Below are 16,414 nucleotides of genomic sequence, written 5' to 3'. Positions count from 1 at the left end.
TAGTCCATTTGAGTATTAGAAAAATATGCTGATGGTCCCCAGGTATGCTGCATAGAAAAATTTCAAATTAGAACTATTAACGTTATGTAAAAAATGCGGACATTCAACATATTGAGAATTTTGAGGTTTTCTTCCGCCAATAGAGCACTCAAGACAGCTAGCTCCCAGGTTTGTGTGATTAGAAATATAGAGCAGGTCAGCAAACATCTTTGGAATTTCACTTGTCTATTACTGACCTTCAGTGTGTGGTGTCAGGTCTGTCTCTTTAATCTGATTTATTCATGATTTGTGTTTATATTATGCAGTCTTCGGAGTAAAGGTGATATATGTCTAATGAATAATATATAACCAGATGTTTCAGTGACAGTTTCATTTCTATACATTAGCACAGAAGCGTAATTCCTTCCAGCAAGAGAAGTGAGTTGACGTTAAAATGAACTTCATTAAAATTTTGACAGCATTTCTGGTATGACTTAAAGCACCTCACAGTTTTATTGCAACCCATTTGTTAAATCTGGAGAAACTAGACAGTGCATAACAGTTCACAGTTTTTAAAAAAAGGAAAAATACTGTGAGATTATGGACAGTCTGCCCACATACAGATCTATACTTGATTTTTAATTAGTGTTTATTACACATGGTGTGGAAGACAGACATTGTCGTCAAACAGCAGTTACTGATTTTTTTTCATTTATCTGATATCTTATATCAATAAATTATCATAGTAGTTTATTGAATGTTCATTTGCATTTAACTGAGTGGATCCCCATATAATTTGGGTACAAAGGTACACTAAAATTTACCCTGTGCATTCTCTGTAGGTACAGATAGCCTGTCTATCCACCCCATCCCAACCCCCACCTGTCTTTACCTTTTTCTACCTAATGGGTTCTCTAGTGTTTCTTGTAAGAAGTATAGTTTGGTTGATTTTACATGGACTATAGTAATGAGACTCTTGGCACTTAAGTAGCAGTTGGTGTTAGTTTAGCCATAGACAGGAGCCAGGTGATGAGTACCTGACTTTATAGATGCTAAGCGGGTAGGTGGCCCACTCTCCAGATTTATGCTGTGTGGAGGAACTCCAGTGGAACTGGCCATTGAGTTTCACATTTAAAGTTCTTTTCACTTCTTTTTAGTCTTATGAATGTTAGGCAGCTGAAGTGGACTAGTATGTCTGGACCTAGTGATACCTTTTGTTGGATGCTCAGCAGCTATATACATACATTACTAAAAATTCCAAGAAAGATTCTTATTGCTTGAATTTGCACATAATTTCAGTTAGAGAATGGATTAAAACGTTTGCCACTTCTACATATCTGCCATTTTATTGTAATTTTTAAAAAACCAGGTTTTTAAGTACAATAATGAAAAATTACTTTTGAAATTAATCTTAGATTAAATTGTCTAATGAGGGCATCTTATTAAATGAAATAACAAACCATATGAAAAATATCAAAGCATCTTGGTCATTAGTTTTCAACAGATGTGTTGTTTATGGACTCTCTTGCAAGAGGGATTTCTTTCTGTTTCTGTGCTGTAGAGTTGTATTTTATGAATAAGTTAGATTTTAAAGTCAATGCGTAAAATGAGAATCACATGTCGTAAAAAATTATGCTTGAAAATCCCTTAGGATGGGAGAACATACCAGTAAGTTCAGTTCAGCTGTAGTGTTGGAACAAATTGCTGTTTCTTTGTTGAACACTAGATGAAGTAGTCAGCTTGCATTATGGGCCATGTTGAACAACAGCAAAAAAAAAAAAAAAGTCTTTATTAGAATCACGTTCATCATGGCATCATGCTCCCACCAAGAGAGGCTTGAGGCTTGTGGGAACTGAGACCACCGAGTAACAGCAGGTCAGCTGTAACATCTCACATTTTCTCTAGGATATGTGTGCTCTAATAGGAGGACATGGCTTTGCCTGCTTGGAGTAGCCTGCACTGTTTAAATATTTCTCATATCCTTTCTTTCTCCTCTTTGCAAGCTGAATGGTTTAAATTACAAATGTTAAATGATTTTTGTGTTGCAGATTAACAGACACAAATTTAAAGGGTTTGTCATTATCCTTTCTAAAACATTTTATCTATAGGAAGAACTCCAAACTTCCTTTACTTTCCCCTTCAGTAAAGCAGCTAGATATCTCAGAGGAGAGCAGTCAGAGTCGCTGTGAATAACAATGTATGTGTCCAGTAGAGAAAACAAACTTCAAAAGGAATTTCAACAGAGGGCATTTAGTACAGGGACATGGTTAGATGAGTGTAAGAGCAAAAAGAGAACATTATGGTAATCAGTCGAAGAGCCCAGAGGAGAGGTTCACTGGCCTGTTTGTGAACCTTTGAGGAGGTCAGCCTTGTTCAGCTGCTAATAAAGCTAGTTCTAAGATATACAGAAAGCAGCTGGAGGCTGGAACTGACTGCTGTTGCCAGTTACTGGAAGGAAGTTCTCTCACCCCTCTTCCTGCTTTCCAGCCTCCATTCATCACTTCCACTGGCAAAGCCTAACAGGGAGCTCCCTGGTGAAGAATTGGTGAAATACAGTTGCACAGTCTCAGCATAGCACCACAGAGCAGAGCCTAGAATGGTGGTTTGGGAGTTGAGAGACGAGTAAATGACCTGCCAAACAGTGTAGATTAAAATACAATAATTTACATAGGGAATCTTGTTCTTACCTTGCCTATTCAAGAAATATTTCTTGTCTTCTGTGTGCCAGACCCAGTGCTAGACCTTAGGGATGGAAAAATAAATTGAACAAGGTCTCTGTTCTTGAGGAATTTACAATCTAAGTGGAGGTGACAAACTACTCTACGGTGTGTTAAATGCAATAACTTTGCATTTATGCTTTGGGAACCTGAAGGACATGGCCACCTATTTGTCTCTTCCTAGCTAAACCTAATGACTGCTATTTTTTATTTGGTATTTTGATCTAGTCCAACTTTATTCTCTCTGACTGCTGTCTTGTGAAAGCTGTTTTTCTGAGATGCCTGTTTATCGTGTAACTATTATCACTAGTTCAGCATTTCTCTGTGCTTTATTTGTCTAAATTATGAAGACCATCATTTTCTCTGCACTTTTTAGCCTAGCCCTTCACACATAGAACATGTCTGAGAAATATTTACTTTTGAAGTGGATAATGGGAATTAAAATATTGCTCATTACCTTTGCAGACATTGTTTTGTCCTTCCAAACCATTAGAAAATAGTTTGGATAGACTGTTACTTGATTTTATAGATGTGAGAATTGAAAGATTAATATAATTGGTTAATTTAAACTGTATGGTACCAATAGCTGGTCTAGATATAGGACTTTGGATTTCTGATGTGTTGTATTCCAGATCCAGGAATTTTGTCAGGGATTTCATTCGATGGCTACATAAAATCTTCTATTTCTCTTACTGTCTTACAGCCTAATGTTCTGAAATCTGTTATTTCATGGTGGGGAGGAGGAAGAAAAGACAAGTCCCTCATTTTATTTCCTAAAAATAAAAATGTCATGCAGTTTCTTTTTACGTTGTCTTTTTAATTGCCCACTTTGGTGGTGGTTGTTTTTTCTATTCCCTGTGTTGATTACACTACCTCTATTAGCTATTGCAAAATGTGCAAATCTGCAGTACTCCATTTTGACTATTTTTTGGTAAAGTGTTCTGCTTGTTTTCCCTACTAAAAACACACTATGTTGATTTAACGTAAAACCAACTGATTTTTCACTTTTGAAAAGTTGTATGCCTCCATACCAGTAATTACATTAAACCTTCACTATTTACACTAGTTGCTATATAGAGTCTAATTCAGTCTGGGATGGCTGTCTTGGAATCCAGCCAATTGTTTTATAGAAGGCTTTTCTGTATTACAGAAGGGGTAGTGTTGTGTGTAGTAGAAAGAGCTTCATAGCTGAAGGCAGGAGACTTGGTTTCTAGGTCTGGTTCCACTATTAGCAAGATTCTTGGCCTTTCTGTCTGTTTGCTTTTCTATCTAAAAAAAAAAAAAAAAAAAAAAAAGGCACCCTCACTGACCTTACAGGTTATTTGTGAAGACATAAAAGGTAATGTAAGTAAAAGGGTTTTGTGAACAGCAAAGCACCTTGTAAAATGTAAGGAGTGTGTGTGAAGAAAGAGACAGAGATTGATCTCAGTGATCTCATGGCATGGATCCTGGGAATAGTTGTGTGTCTAGTTTCAAGGTTTTGAATCTTTGTATTTAATGAAGATTGTTAGGGTGAAAATGGGATTTGGGGGAAGTTGTGGATGTCCTGTACCCTACTTTACTTAAGTCTGGTTGATAGTGCAGTGTCATTCCTAAACCCCTTAAATGTCTTTTAAGGTTGATGTGCTTCATTAGTGTCTTTTCACCCGGGTTAAATATCTTGCTTATATTATGAGATAATACCTCAAGTTTATACACTTAGGAGCAAAACTGCCACTTTGTGGATTGTTTATATGATAAGGGCCTGAGGGAGTAGAAGAAACAGATGCTAGTCCTATTTTGGCTGGAAATTACCTCTTGCAGTTTTGTTGTATTTATATGTTTTATAATATCAATTATAGAAAATCTATGCTTATTTAAAAAATACACTTAGCAAGATTAGAAATTATGTCTGTAGTTTAGGTTTAATGAACTTATTCTCTTACCCTTAATTTTTAAAGTGAAGAAAACATGCCTTATTGAATTAGTGGAAAGATGCTTTTTTATAGCTTAGGACTAAATTTCTCTAGTCTTAATGTTATTATAGTTGATTATGTTTGACTTTAAGTGTAGGTCTCATTTACCAGTTTGGATTAACCAGTGATAATTTATCAGTGTAGTCTCCTGAAATATTTTTTCCCCAGAAGTCTCCATAACTTTTGAAGAGCTAATGTTACAGTTATGCATAATACAGATAACATGATTATTAATGCCAATTTGTTTTATTTTGAAACCTTTTGAATAATCTGCTGGAATAATTGATTTAGGAGAATTGAGACAATATTGGTGTGCCAGTGAGGAAAAAAAGTTTCACAGAGTAAAAAGCTGTCATTCACTTCTTAAACGGATTGATTTTTGTTTTAATCCGTATTTTCTAATGTTGTTTTGTCCTTTCAAAAGTAATTTAAAAGCTAAGAGTGGGGAAAATTCCATAAATTACTAAGCTGTCTTTTTAAATCAAGTAATTTTTACTTGTCACTTTATTTTTTAAAAAATTTATTTTTTAATTTTGAAAAACTTAAGTAGAAAAAAATCATGCTTTCAGTACTTAATTTTAAGTCTTAAATTTTGATGTATTTCCTTTTGGAAATAAATTTTAGCTTTTGGCTTTTGTTTTGATTAAAACGTAGTTTTACCTATATTTTATATATAGATCTAAATTTATGTGTATTTTAAAATCTGACTTTAGATACCACAAACATTTTCTGTGCTACAACCTATTTGGTCACATATTTGATGATTGCATAATATTTCAAGTACGTATACTGTAATGTGTCTAATCATTTTCTTGTGGTTGGATCCTAAGGTTCCTTTTAGTTTGTATTTATGTTCATGTTAGGGAGGTTCAGCATTCATTGTGGCAACCAGATGGAAGTAATTAACAAGTAGTACCTATTGTCTCCATAAGTTTACCTTTGTAAGAATGAAACTGTAATGTCTTTGATGGCAGTATCTTGTTGTGCAGTACAGCTGAAGAACACTGAGAGGAATTAGAGAAAGTAGCCTCTGTTTCCCCAAGATTTAGAATTCTTTTTTAGACATTGTGGAGCAAGTGTTCTTGGCCTTCAGTCCAGGGATCTCTTAAGGTTCCATGAATACTCTGAAATTTTGAATGTGTGGTTTTTTTGTATGATATTTTCCACCCTGAGATGAGAGTTCCTAACTTTAGTCAGTTTCTCAAGGGGTATATAGTTAAGAAGTTAAGAGCTGTACATAGGTTTACCAGGATTCTGTTAAAAAGTGGGATTAGAGGGAAAACTGTATATAAAAAGTGCCCTGAAACAGTATCCGTTGCATCGAACTAATGTCAGTTTTTCTTTTGTTTATTGTTGAAAAATATGGAATCAGCTTTCCTCAGGAGAGAATGGATTTTACTCCTTTAGCTACTTAAGTTCTTTGTTACGGTTTTCTCTTTTTAACATTGATTATTTAAAGAATTCACATTAAGATTATCAAAGTGTAATTGCTAATAAGTAGCTTTGCCCTAATATACATACACATATGTCTATATATTTTGAAATAAATATATATTTAAATATATATTTTAAATTGCTAATTATTTAAATATATATATGTATGTCACCTAAAACATGCTCATTTTATAGATAAAGAGTTTTTAGAGCTATATACTGACTTACTCAAAGTCAAGTTGATTTATTTCCAGTATATTGGAGCTGTGCCAAATTTTTGCTGCTTTGATGAACCTAGAGATTATGCAAATCTTTAGATTTATTAGCACTTCCTATCCTTATAGTTTCTGGTTTGTTTTTTCTTTTTCTAAGACCCTGGCCTTTGAAACTTAGGACATGCTTTTTGCCAGTTTTAAACTTTTTTGATGCAAGTTGCAAAAACCAGGAGATAAAGAAGGCCAGGAGGGAAGAAAGATTCCGTCAGCTTACCTTTTGGAATTGTATCAAGAACCCAAAATGACAATTGAGGTCTCCTGAATCCTAGTCTGGCTACTGCTATTTTCCATAATAGTTGTTTTTCTTTTTCTGCAAAAGAAAATCTACCGTATGTGCCAAAGAGACACCAGGAAAATGTTCTTCACTCCTCTAGTGTTATCTGTTGTCTTAAAGCTGTTTGCTAAAATCTTCGTTTGTTGTAATATGGTAACAATAGTAATAGAAATTGAAAAATGGAGGGAAACCCCCTCCACAAAGTCCTAACAACTCCATGTTACTTTCTAAAATACAACTTTGACATAGCTGTGACTATAGCACAGATGCAAGCTAGTGGTCTCTCTCGTAAGTATTACTCGTCATTGCATATGGTATTAATAATTGTTATTTTTAATGATTGGAGAAATTTCCCTGTGCTGATATTTCAGCAAATATCTCCATGCTGATGGCATTATTGTTTGTATTAATAGTAATAATAATTGGTGTGATGGTTAAGGGCATCAGGCCTTCTTCATCAGACAGACCTGAGTTTGAGTCTTGCCTCTGAAACTGTGAGACCTTTAAGCAGATTGCTTGTTTATTTACTTAGTTATTTATATTTTGACTTGATTTCCTTATTTATAAAATGAGGGCAATAGTAGTACCTATTTCAGAGAGTTGTTAGGGTTAAATAGTATTTCATATTAAAGTGGTAAACACTCTGTAAATGTTACTTATTATTAATAGCATTATTTCCTAGGACTAGAGTTACCGAGCAAAAGAATATGAATGTTTTGTATCTCTGGAAATGAATTTCGTAGCTGCTTTCTGAAAGAGTTATTCCAGTTTCTGTTAGAATGTGGAGGCATCAGCCTTCAGCTTTCTCCTTTATCTTTCTTAATCTGATTTTTTTCTGGCTTACTCCCTAATCACAAATCTAACTTTCCGATAGATTATGCCCTTGCGAGACATTTAGGCCCCGTTAGTATATTTTCTTTGACGCGAGGAAATGTTGCTGTAACTTTTATCTTGTTACTTGTTAAAGCTAACTTGTATGTTCATCAGCGCCTCTGCTGCTCTTGGCAGGGATCTGCGCTTGATGGGCATTTCTTTTCCCAAGAAAGGCTAGCAACCTTGGTATACCCCTTTTCAAAAGTTGTTGACATCTACTCTGACATGTGCGGTTTGGGGCTATAGGTCATTAGTTACTGGAATTCCCATTTTGGTTTGCCATTAATGATAAGCCTGTGTAAATCTTCAAGCTTTGCTTTATGCTTTAGTTGTGTTTCACATCTCCCTCTCAAAGATAGAAATACTGGTTTGATTTTGCCATTAAATCTGCAGGTATTTATTGGGGCCAACTGTGTATGCTGATGGCACAGAGCAACAGTTCAGTCAGTAGGGAGCTGGTTGTACACATCAACATACTCCCCTTGTTTGGTGTTTCCTGTAGTCTGGGTGGGGATGTGAAATGAAGTTGGTAGTCTTTTTTGCTCTACTGAGGAACTCTGAGTTTTTCTGCTCAGGAGATTATTAATGTCTTGTGTGTCTCTTGGTTTTAGAGTACTGGGAGAATTAAAATTAATTCCTGTCTAAGAATGTGGTTAGTTTGTGGTACAGAGTTGTTGCATGTTTGGGGCTGGGAGCCTAAATTATGCCAGAGTTTGAGGTTCTAAACTACAGTACTAGTGAGTCAGTTTGGCAGTAGGTCACTAGATTGAAATAACTGGATGAAGCAGTAGACTGGAAACCCCTTTGGCAAGCAGAGGTTGAGACATTTTAGAAGAGTCATAAAACGTAGACAGTCAGATGAGAACCAGGAGGTAAAGGAAAGAAACTCAGAACTCAGGAAATCAATAAAAACAGAAAGTTCTGATCAAAGGGGGCAAAAAAGAAAAGATAACACAAGAGGAAAAAAAGCAAACGGTGCACCCCACATGTACAGCCTCTAGCCGAAGATAACCAGTTCAGAGGAAAATTCTATAGCTAGCTCAATGTTTAAAATATATATGCAAGCAGGCCAGGTGGATGTGGAGAAAGACAGGATCAGCTATTTTAAGACAAGGCAAAAATGTGTATAACTTGGAATGCTAGATGTGTGAACTTTAATACACAATATGCCTCTTTTTGACCTGCTTTGAAAAGCAGATTGGAGGAAACGACTGGTGGTGATTGGTTGAAGTATTCAAGTTGAAAGAAGTTGCTAAAGGTAGAATACCTTCTTAGCTCAAGAGGACACGTCTGTCTTAGGTACTGTACTGTTAAGGACATTTTAAGCAAGCTTTTTGCTCCACAAAACTTAGTTTGGAGCTAAGGGGGCTGTTGATATTAATATAAATATAAATTCTTAAATTTACAAATAAATTTACAAATAAGGAAACTGGATCCTCTGTTAAAGTGACTAGCCCTAGTTAACCCAAGAATTTGTTAACAGCTTCTTTACTATTTGAGTATATTTGTGGAAAATGTGTGGCTACGCCTGTTTCAGTAACCCATCTTCCTATTATCAAACTGTCTTGCCTAGTGACAACAAATAGTTTGCAAGGCAGAGTGCAACCATCGGGGAAAATGCTGGGGGAGAGCCGTTTTCCTCATTGCTTTTGAGGAAGAGTCAGCTTGGTGACAGTTGTGTTGCTTTTGTGAAGGGAAAGGAAGAGACAGTGTACCTTATTAAGGAATTCTCATAAGGTTCCTCATAACATTATTAAGGAATTTGTAAACTCTATATACCTGAGTGAGGCAGCACATTTATTGTTGACCATATAAGAAATTAGTGTGTTAAGCTTGTATTTTAGAGTTTTTATGTACACACACATGTATTATATGAGCATTATGCCTTTTTTTCTGTTTTCTGATCTTTGTTATGAATTAAATGATAGCATGGGAACTTCATCAGTGGAGAAGAGATGAACTGAACAATAAATGATGTTGGAACAATTGTCTGTTACATAGGGAGGGGTGGAGTGTGTGCGCAGATCACAGCCTCTGCAAAAAAATGAAATGCTGAAAGTATTAACATAAAGTATGAGTGGATGATGGATGTTGTTTAAAATTTTAGAGTATGGATTAGCTTTCCAAAAAAGCCACAGAGAAAAAGATAAATACATTAAAAATATATAAAATAAAAATATATGGCCTAAAGAAACCAAAGACGAAAGACAGAACAACAAACTGAAGAAAAATGTTTAACACTCATAACAAGCAAAAGGTTAATATCCTTAACAGAAAAAGTTCTTACAAATTAACTTTTTAAAAAATGAATAGAAATGGATATGAATAAGTAATGGATAGACCAAAAAAAAAAATAGCCAATAAAGCTGTGAAAATATACTCAGCTTCAGTCATGATTGAAGCCTTGCAAGTTAAAACAGCAATGAAATATCATTTCCCACCTATCAGATTGGGCAGGCTTTTTAACAAAATGTTGCTAATTTTTAATGGGTGGTAGAGTATATTGATACAGCAATTTAGCAGTATTTGTCAGGATGAAAAAAGTTACCTGCCTTTTGATTCAGTAATTTTGCTTTTAGGAGTTTGTATAGGCAAATTCCTACCTGGAGTAACTTACTGGCAAATGCAAAGTCAACAAGCATACACTAAACTAATGAAAGAATAAATGGTGAACTACATCTTTAGTGGGGGACAATTTCAGGAGTTTCCTTAGGTCACTTAAAACTAGTCTTTAGCTAGAATTATGGGTTCTCAACCCTGGCCGTACGTAAAAACCATCTGATTGACTTTCTAATCATGCTAAGTGCCTCAGAGATAATGATTCAGTTGGTCTGAAATGGGACCTCTATCAGAATTGTGTAAAAGTTCTCCAGGTGATTTCTTAAATGCAGTCAAATTTGAGGACTGCTTCTTATTAAGATTTTTTTTTCCTGCATTTAATTTTCTTTTTGTGGAAGATGAGCCTTTATTGGCAAGTAAGTTGAAGTTCATATTTTTTTCCTCTTTCTCCCACTCTGCCTTTGGCTTTTGATAATTTGGATTCAGCTGTTATATTAGTTTCCTGTTGCTACTATGACAGATTACCACAATATAGAGGCTTAAAAACAACACAAGTGTTTTATTTTACAGTTCTGACAGCCAGAAGTCCAAAATGGGTCTTGGGGGATTAAAATCAAGGTGTTGGCAGGCCTGTGTTCCCTGAGGGAGCTCTATGGGAGAATTCCTGTCCTTTCCTTTTCTTAGCTTCTAGAGGTTGCCTACAGTCTTGGCTCATGGATTCCTCCATTTTCCTCCATCTTTAAGACAGCAGAGTAGCATCTTCAGATTTCTTTCTCTGATTTATACCTCTGCTTCTATCACATTGCCTTTGCTCTTTTCAAGACCCTTGTTACTATATTGGGCCAAATCCAGATAATCCAGGATAATGTCTCTATCTCAAGTTTTGTTGACTTAATCTCATTGGCAGAGTCCTTTTTGCAACATATAACATTCACGAAGTCTGGGCATTAGGATGTGGACACCTTTGGGGACCCATTATCCAGTCTACCACAGTTGGAGACCTAATTCAGAAGCCACTGAAAATGTATAAATGGAGTATTTCAGTATATCTTAAATTGTTACCATAATCTAGCCCAAAGTAAATTAGCTTTTATATGCTAAGCTATGGTGAATGTTTATTGCCCCTCAGAAACAATCTGTAATTTTTCTTTTATTGTGAGAAATGTGGGTTGGATAGGATAGGCATTCTTGTCTTGCTTTTATTACAAAAAAGTAATAGCTATCATATATTCTTCATAGAATCATATGAAATAGGTACATACTTTATTTCAACCCTGGCAGGACTTCATACTTTGATTTTTGTAGTGTCTTTGAAGAGTAGTTTATGGCAGGGTTGAGGTTCACCAGTAGGTTTCTTCCTATTGCTGATGACTTATTTTTGAACCAGCTGCAGATAATCCATAACACTGATAAATGGTAGGATAATTTTGAATACTACTTTTCCTACACCTGTGTGTTCAGTTAACAAGCCCAGAGTTTCTTTTGATCCTTAGTCCATTTTTTTCTTTTTACACTGCTGGTTCCTTTCTCTTAGAGTTTTGACTACTATAAGCTGAAATTTCCCACCAGAACCTTTCATGTTTCAGATGTGTTTATTCTTCAGGATGATCTGCGTGTAGTTTTATGTGCAGCAAGTCCAAAGTGGAATTCAGCTTCTCATCCCTTTCTAGAAAATGCATACCGTTTCCTTTAAAAGCATTTAAAAGATTTTTTTATTGTTGTAAAATGTATATAACATAAAATTTACCATTTTAAGATATTTTAAAGTGCAGTACATTCACATTGTTGTGTAACCATCACCCCATCCATGTCCAAAACTTTTTCATCATCCCAAACTGTAACTGCTCTTTTCCATTCTGGTAACCACTATTCTACTTTATATGAATTTGACTATTCTGGGTACTTCATATAAGTGGAATTACAATCTTCATTCCTTTCTGTTTGGCTTATTTTACTTAGTCTGGTTTAAAGTTAATGTATAGTGTGTATCAGAGTTTCACTTCATTTGGAGGCAGAATAGTACTTCATTGTATATACTACATTTTGTTTATCTATTCTTCTGTTGATGGACATTTGAGTTTTTTACACATTTGTTTATCATAAATATTGTTGTTATGAATATGGTGTACAAAAGCTGTTTGAGTCCTTGCTTTCAGTTTTTTGGGGTATTTTCCAGGAGTGGAGTTGCTGAGTAATATGGAAATTCTGTGTTTAGTTTTTTGAGGGACCCACCATCCTTTATGTAAAAATGGCTGTACAGATTTGTAAGCCTGTATTCCCAAGATAAGAATGTATTCCCATCAACAGTGTGCAAGAGTTTTATTTGGCCACATCCTCATCAACACTTGTTATTTTCTGGTTTTTGATAATAGCTATATAGCCATCTTAATGGGTATGAAGTTGTATCTCATTCTGGTTATGATTTGCATCTTCCTAATGATTAGTGATATTGAACATTTTTAATGTGCTTATTGGCCACCTGCATATCTACTCTGGAGAATGTCCATTCAAGTCCTTTGCCCATTTTTGAGTTGTGTTCTTTGGTTTTTCGTTGAGTTGTAGTAATTATATATTCTGGCATTAATCCTTTATCAGGTTTATGATTTGCAAATATCTTCTCGCATTTGGTGGGTTGCCTTTTCACCCTCTTGACGTGCAAAAGTTTTTTATGTTAATAATGTCCAGCTCATCAACTTTTTCTTTTCTTGCCCATACTTTTGATGGTAATATCCAAAAAAGCATTGCTGAATCCAATGTCATGAAAAATTTCCCCTATGTTTTCTTCTAAGAGTTTTATAGTTTGAGCTCCTACATTTAGATCTTTGATCCATTTTGAGTTAATTTTTGTGCGTAGGATAAGGTCAGGGTCTAACTTTATTATTTTGCAGGTGGATATCCATTTTTTCTAGTACTTTTTGTTGAAAAGACTGATCTTTCCCCTTTGCTCGGTTTTGGCACCCTGGTCAAAATAATTGACTGTAATATATAAGAATTTATTTCTAGGCTTTTTGTTTTATTCCATTGGTTGATTTATATGTCTGTCTTTACAAGTACTAAATTGTTTTGATTACTGTAGCTTTGTAGTAAGTTTTAAAATTAGGAAGTATGAGTCTTCCAACTTGTTCTCTTTCAAGCTTATTTTGGCTATTTGGGGTCTGTTGAAATTCTATATGAATTTTAGGATGAATCTTATGATTTCTGAAAAAAATACTGTTGGATTTTTGAGAGGGATTGTACCAAATCTTCAGATTGCTTTAGGTAATGTCATCTTAACAATATTAAGTCTTCTGATCTAGAACAGAGGATGGGGTATCTTGCCATTTATTTATGTCTTTAATTTCTTTTAGCAGTGTTTGGTAATTTTCAGTGTAAAAGTTTTATTTTCTCCTTGGTTAAATTTGTTCCTAAGTATTATTCTTTCTGATGCTTCTGTAAGTGGAATTACTTTTTTTTTCCTTTTTGTTATTAAAATGTAGTTAATTTACAATATTGTGTTAGTTTCTGATGTACAGCATTTGATTCAGTTATACACATTTATATTTTTTTCATATTCTTTATCGTTACATGTTATTATAAAATAGTGAGTATAGTACCCTGTGCTAAATAGTAAGACCTTGTTGTTTTCTATATTATATATAGTAGTTGTATCTGCAAATCCCAGACTTCTAATTTATCTTTCCCCCACCTTTTTCCCTGGTAACCATAAGTTTGTTTTCTATGTCTGCGAGTGTGTTTCTGTTTTGTACATAAGTTCATTTGTGCTATTTTTTAGATTTCACACATAAGTGGTATCATATGATACTTGTCTTTCTCTGTCTGACTTAACTTCACTTAGTATGATAATCCCTAGATCCATCCATGTTGCTGGAAATGGCATTATTTCATTCTTTTTTATTATAGTATTTATTTATTTATATTTATTTATAGTATTTTTATAGTATAGTATTTATAGTATTTATTACAATATTTATATTTCACAACTTCTTCATCCAGTCATCTGTTGATGAACGTTTATGTTGCTTCCATGTCTTGGCTATTGTAAGTAGTGCTGCCATGAACATTGGGTGCATGTATTTTTTGAATTAGAGTTTCCTCCAGATATATGCCCAGGAGTGGGATTGCTGGATCATATGATAAGTCTATGTTTAGTTTTTTGAGGAATCTCCATACTGTTTTGCATAGTGACTGAACCAAATTACATTCCCACCAACAGTGTAAGAGAGTTCCCTTTTCTCCACACCCTCTCCAGCATTTATCTTTTGTGGACTTTTGAATGATGGCTATTGTGACTGGTGTGAGGTGATACCTCATTGTAGTTTTGATTTTCATTTCCCTGACAATTAGCCATATTGAGCATCTTTTCATGTGCCTGTTACCCATCTATATGTCTTTAATGGAGAAATGTCTGTGTTTTTTGTTAGAGATGTGTGAGCTGTTTGTATGTTCTGTAAGTTAAGCCCTAGTCAGTCACATCGTATGCAATATTTTCTTCCAGTCCACAGGTTGTCTTTTCATTTTGTTTGTGATATCCTTTGTGAAGAAGCTTCTAAGTTTAATTAGGTCCCACTTACTTATTTTTGCTTTTATTTCTATTGCCTTGGGAGACTGACCTAGGAGAACATTGCTACAGTTTCAGAGAATGTTTTGGCTATGTTTTCTTATAGGAGTTTTATTGTGCCCTATTTTATGTTTAAGTCTTCAAGCCATTTTGAGTTTATTTTGTTTATGATGTGAGGGAGTATTCTAACTTCACTGATTTACTTGCGGCTTTCCCAGCACCACTTGCCAAAGAGACTACCTTTTCTCCACTGTATATTCTTGCCTCCTTTGTTGAAGATTAATTGATCATAGGTTTGTGGTTTTATTTTGGGGCTCTCTATTCTGTACATTGATCCATATGTCTGTTTTTGTGCCAGAACCACACTGTTTTGATTACTGTAGCTCTGTAGTGTTGTCTGAAGTCTGAGAGGGTTATACCTCCACAATTTTGTTCTTTTTCCTCAGAATTGCTTTGGAAATTCTGGGACTTCTGTGATTCCATATGAATTTTAGGATTATTCTAGTTCTTTGAAAAATGTCCTGGGTAATTTGATAGGGATTGTGTTAAATCTGTAGATTGCTTTGGTAGTATGGCCATTTTAATAATATTAATGCTTTCATTCCAAGATCATGGGATATTTTTCCATTTCTTTAAGTCATCTTTAGTTTCCTTTATCAGTGTTCTATATTTCTCAGCGTATGTCTTTCAACTCCGTGGTTGGTTTTATTCCGAAGTATTTTTTGTTGTTGCGATTTTGAAAGGGATTATATTTTTACTTTCCTTTTCTATATTTCATTATTAGTATAAAGAAATGCAACAGATTTTTGAATGTTAATCTTGTATCCTGCTACCTTTCTGAATTTGTTTATCAGCTTTAGTAGTTTTTGTGTGGAGTCTTTAGGGTTTTCTATGTATAGTATCAGTGACTTCTGTATAAGTGACAATTTTACCTCCTCCCTTCCAATGTGGATCCTTTTATTTATTTTTTATCCCTATTGCTATGGCTAGCAGTCGTGCAAGAAGCGGTGAGAATGCTAATTCTTCTTCCAGATTTTAGCAGGAAGGCTTTCTACTTTGCACCATTGAGTGTTACGTTGGCTGTAGGTTTGTCATAAACAGCTTTTATTATGTTGCGATATGTACCCTTTATATTTACTTTGGTAATATTTTTTATCATGAATGGATTTTTAATTTTATCAGATTATTTTTCTGCATCTGTTGAGATGATCATGTGGTTTTTGTCCTTTTGTTGATGTGGTGTATAACATTGATTTGTGTATGTTTAGCCATCCTTGTGTCCCTGAGATGAATCCAACTTGATCACAGTGTGTGATTTTTTTTTTAATGTGTTGTTGGACTCTGTTTGCTAATGGTCTGCTTCATTGCTTGTTCTTTCAGGGGATTTCTGCTGTTCTTTTATTGGGGATGGTTCCTCTGCTTCTTCATTTTATTTGTATTTCTCTGACTCTATGAATTTAGGAGTAACAGTTATCTACTGTGGTCTTGAAGAGCTGTTTTTATGTGAAAATGTCCCTGTGTAGCCTGCCTGCTTCTAATATTATTGTTGTGAGGGCTGTTTTTAGTATGGGTGCTGCCACATCTTTCCTCCATGTGTGCTGGATGTTTCCCCTAGATGGGGGTATGACTGGGTGTGATGACCAGAGCCTACACTAGATATTGAGTGAGGCCTCCTCTTTGCTCTTTGGCTGTTACAGCCCTGTTGGTGGCTGGGCCTGCTCCCCAGTTTTTTCAAGTAGAAGCCCCCAGATCTGTTTCTGAGCTGGTGTGAGGTAGGCAGGACTGGAGTG

At 35.0% G+C, this 16,414-nt stretch overlaps 1 protein-coding gene across 3 annotated transcripts in view; it reads left to right on the top strand.

Annotated features, from left to right (window-relative positions):
• RNF2 (ring finger protein 2) overlaps nt 1–16,414 on the top strand; it is a 43,671-nt gene that overhangs the window by 1,903 nt on the left and 25,354 nt on the right. The gene's annotated exons all lie outside the window — the stretch shown is intronic.

This window comes from Camelus ferus, chromosome 23, assembly GCF_009834535.1.
Source record: "Camelus ferus isolate YT-003-E chromosome 23, BCGSAC_Cfer_1.0, whole genome shotgun sequence".
NCBI classification, from domain to species: domain Eukaryota; kingdom Metazoa; phylum Chordata; class Mammalia; order Artiodactyla; family Camelidae; genus Camelus; species Camelus ferus.
This window is presented reverse-complemented; position numbering and strand designations above follow the sequence as displayed.